Source organism: Apis dorsata, unplaced genomic scaffold (genome assembly GCF_000469605.1).
Source record: "Apis dorsata unplaced genomic scaffold, Apis dorsata 1.3 scaffold_315, whole genome shotgun sequence".
Taxonomy (NCBI): domain Eukaryota; kingdom Metazoa; phylum Arthropoda; class Insecta; order Hymenoptera; family Apidae; genus Apis; species Apis dorsata.
Genome location: NW_006263587.1, coordinates 157,553 through 162,043, shown reverse-complemented (window position 1 = coordinate 162,043; position 4,491 = coordinate 157,553). Strand labels below are relative to the sequence as shown.

The 4,491-nt window shown below is 27.7% G+C and overlaps 1 protein-coding gene and 1 long non-coding RNA gene across 4 annotated transcripts in view; one reads left to right on the top strand and one right to left on the bottom strand.

Annotated features, from left to right (window-relative positions):
* The window catches only part of LOC102677528 (lysosomal acid glucosylceramidase-like), a 19,550-nt gene that overhangs the window by 4,503 nt on the left and 10,556 nt on the right, over positions 1-4,491 (bottom strand). Inside the window, exon 1 of one of the 3 annotated variants that reach the window (XM_006617541.2) lies at positions 1,966-2,044. The exons of 1 other annotated variant lie outside the window; for it this stretch is intronic. The gene's annotated coding sequence lies outside the window, so the exon portion shown is untranslated. Of the gene's footprint in view, positions 1-831; positions 860-1,965; positions 2,045-4,491 lie in introns of those variants that run through there. One more of the 3 variants, XM_031511414.1, reaches the window with a different exon arrangement.
* LOC116185881 overlaps positions 2,014-4,491 on the top strand; it is a 12,140-nt gene continuing 9,662 nt past the window's right edge. The window contains exons 1-2 of the long non-coding RNA XR_004150781.1: positions 2,014-2,144; positions 2,664-2,666. This is a non-coding gene — a long non-coding RNA (uncharacterized LOC116185881). The remainder of the gene's footprint in view (positions 2,145-2,663; positions 2,667-4,491) is intronic.

Genomic DNA, 4,491 nt, shown 5'->3' with positions numbered 1-4,491 from the left:
AAAAAAAAAAAAAAAAAAAGATTCCGTTTTTTTTTTTTTTTAATTCGATATCGTACCAGTATATGATATTTCCTTTATCTATTCTAATATTAATGGTTCGATCATAAATTATATAACTTTACTTGTACATTTATATTTTATGAATGTTCGTTTAAAACAATGTAAAAAAATTGTGATTTAAAATTCAAAAAGGAAATTTGCATATTATTAAAAGAAAAAAAACTTTTTAAAAGAAAATTATACTAAATTATACTATTTTAACAAAAAAAAAAAAAAAATTATATTATCTTAATATTTCTTCGTTAAACAAACAATTTTGTCTTATTTATATTTTTTGATAATTATTTACATATAAGAATCGTTTCATCGGTTTCCTTGAGATAAGTTGAATAATTATTCGAAACAATTTATTATAATTATTTATTTTTTTTTTTTTTTCATTTTTGCTTTTTTCATTAGTATCGTTTTTTTCGTGTTTTCATTTACCGAAATACGGAGAATTATATCCCGTGTAAAAAATCGATGAACGACGGTAAAATTCTTATCAAGAATTTTTCGATAGATTTAATGTAACGATCTATTACAGAGAAGAGAAGTATCGCGGTCGGTCGTCTGAGCGGTGGATCACGGATAAATTGGAAAACAAGGCCGTGAGGACAGTTTGTCAAGGCGGTGCTATTCAATCCCATTCGGAAATAGCGGTGCGAACTAGACGGTGAAATCCCTTCGAAATTACTTGTTCTCAAGAGCTGAAGAATCGAGTAACATCGAACGTGCGTTTAATAAAAATCATTCTTAAAAATATCGAGGAATCACCTTAACATCATCCACACATATGTCAATCAAATAAAATTATTCGCATCAAGAAAGTTATATTATGTAATAATTTTAGACGTAAATTATTTTTCCTGCTTTTTTGATTTTCGTATCAAGTAAGGATTTAAGATTTGGATTAAAGATTTTTAAATATCTTGTTAAATATCCTCATCTATTTTTATTAGATTAAATGTATTAATTAAATGTCAAGGAGATCGCAAGTTTAATCTCGCGGTGTATGGAACATCGTGAAGTGGTGTAGTTATGCAAATCGGTACCGAAACTTTTTAATGAAAATTTGTAATTTCGAATTTTCTAAGAACTCTAAACTTTCGAGATGCGATGAAAATGTTAATCAAACGGTGTCTCGGTGTTTCAACGGGATATCCAACGCCTGTTGTGACTTGCTGTTTGCATTTAAACGTAGCTATTTAGACGATCTTTGTTCGTTTTAATGCAGTGATATTATTTCTATACTTTGGAAATCTTTTAGAGAATAGATTTTATTTCAGCACAAACTCATTTGATAAATCAATTTCTAATTATAATTACGTATATCATTGATATCCAATCATTTACAAGGAATTTATAAGGAAAAAAAATTATCGAATACGGAAATAAAATGATACTTGAGTTTATTAAAAATGTTATGTTTAATATTTTTTTATGAATGTTTTTAATTTTTCTTTTCCTCGACACATTTTCGAGATTCTACTGTTTATGAGAGAAGAGAAAGAGAAGAGAATACTACCGTGAGAATACTATCATGCAAGATCAGAATTGTCGGCAAGTACGATACTCTACCTCTTCTATCGCTAAAATGGCGAATTTCTATAGGGAGAATACATTACGTCACATTATTTTCATATACCACTGAGTCACGTGATATGATGTTTAGTTTTGACGAAAACCCGGTCACGTGATGTATCTTTCCTAATTCAGCAGTGAGGTTATTTTGGCAAATAATATAACGGAATCACTTTTAATAATAGAAGACGTACCGTGCTCGTTTAACAATGCTCGTTACGCACAACAGGATAATAATATTTGGTTTGATAAGTTTTACCTTATAAATTGTTCAATTTATATTATCAGTTAAAGTCAATTAGTGATTGATCAATGATCAGTTAATAGTCAATTGTAACTTACTTAATTTTTGTTTGCTAGTATGTGTTCCAATATATGTGATACAATGTGCGACGTTTGGCTTTGATGGAAGCCCGATATACTTCTGCTTACTCAGCAGTTGGAACAAAATAATAATAGTCATTTTTAATGGTAGAGGGGATAATAATGTCTGGTGTGATAACTTTCTTTGGAACTTTTTTGTTTAACACACTATTCGATGCATTATATAATGATCAATGAAATGAACAGAACAACAACTTAATTTTTGTTTGTTTCATTATATGTTCAGTATACGATACGATACATGGTTTTGATGGAAGTCTCGTCACGTGATATATTTTTAGAGTCACTTTTAACGATAGAGGGAGTACCGTGCTGGTTTGGCAATTTTGTTTGGAACTTTTTTACCTGGCGCGTCATTCCGTGTTTTATAATGATTAATATCAATTAGTTAATCAATAAGTCAATAGTCAATAATAATTTAATTTTTATTCAATATGTGTTTTAATGACATGACGTGACGTTTAGCTTTAAAAAGAAATCTGGTCATTAATGTATTTCTATTTAAGTTAGCAGTGGGGATAAAATAATCTATCAGAGTCACTTAATGATAGAGAAAATGGCATGCTCGTCTAATAATTTTGCTTAAGAGTCTTATATAACGCATTGTTCGGCGTTTTATTGCAATTATTAGTTAATTATTAGTTAAAGTCAATTAGTGGGTCGATCAATTAGTAGTTGATATTAATTTACATAATTTACATTTTTTTTGTTTATTTTAATATATGTTCTAATGATGTAACATTTGATTTTAATAAAAATCTGATCACATGATATATTTCTACTTAATCCAGCAGAACTATTTTTAGACGCAACTTTGCTTTTTTGCTTAACTCATCGTTTTTACTCAATAATCACTCAGGAATCAATAATTCAATTATCTTGTTTCAGTATGGAAATCGATCTTTCAAAGATGTGCCTACATTTACATTGATAGGTTATAATTTTATATCGATCAAAAAACATAACTATAAACGAGATTAATAAATAAGGAAAAGAATAGACAAGATATAATAAATAAATAAATATCTTAACATCTAACAAATTATAAAAACAAGACAAGACTGTATAGGTCGATGACATTTATAAGAATAAGTCGGTACTTTACTTTGCCAGGGTGAAATTAAATTCAACCAAGATAAATGGGAGTACTAAGCGTGCTTCGCTTCGGTGAACATGTGAAATGTAAATTAGTTTGAATTAAGGTGGAGTTCACTGGTCAGGCTTCTATTAAATGTATAAATACGCGTGGACGGTTTCCAGCGGCTGCGATTCGTGTTTCGTGTCGCGTTACCAGCTGCGACACTGTTTCTAATTAAATGATACGCTCTTTTAACAAATCGTTGGAATTCATTTTTGTTTTCAATTGTGGTTAAATGAATAATTTAAATAATTATGGTTATGTAAATAATTTAAATAATTCTGATTATATGGAACGATAATTACAATTATATAATACTTTTATAATATTTTTTTTATATAATATTTTAAATATGATTTTTAATATTTTAATTGATTAAATGTATTATTCGTTTTCTCTTTTATTATATCAGAATATGAAATGAATAATTCGAAAAGATTAAAGATTATATTGATTTTTTTAAATATAGTATTAATTGTATTGAATAGATTAGATTAGATTATGTAAAACGATAGTTAATATAAGTTAAAAATTTAAATTAGTCAATTATTAAAGCTCAGGTCGTCGAGATCGCTGAAAGTATATGCAAGTGCAAGTTTCGTGCTCAAGTTTAATGTAAAAAATTCTAGCAAGTGGACACTATGTATATACATATACCATGTTATATACAATATTCTCATCACAAGTATAAGAATATGTACGTGGCACTTTTTATTAATTTTTTGCATAGTGCGGAACTCATTATCCACGTATCTCTTCGTTCGATCAAAAATTTAATTTTGAGATCGTTATTCTATCTACATAATTTGTACGTAAATATAAAAAAAATAGAATTCAAAGATCTACAATGTGTCTTGATTAATTCGAATTAATATCGATACGAATTTACAACCTTTTCCAGATGAAAATATATTTTTCCAATTCTGTTCTCATAACCTTACTTATTCATTAAACCAACAATTTTCATTCCTTCCTAGAACTTTTAAATGTTAAAACTAATTTCGAATGATCTTTTCTTTTGCCATATATTTATTTGCTTTTTACGTATGTCAATATTATAAATTAATTATAAATAAATCGAACTTTCATATCATTGTCATCTCTTCGATACGTAAATAAATAAAAGAAATTGCACGTATCAAAAAAAAAAAAAAATATAAATTTCGTGAGATGACAAAAATTGCATATACGATCTTTTATTTTTTTTTTTATTTCATATAGCTCCTGTTAGTAAGAGCTTTTCGTAGGATTTTGTAATATTTCCTGGTCACGTTCAGGTTATGCATGAACTTTAAAAAGTGGTGCTTTCGTGCTTACGGAATATTAAAGTCATTCATATTTACCAG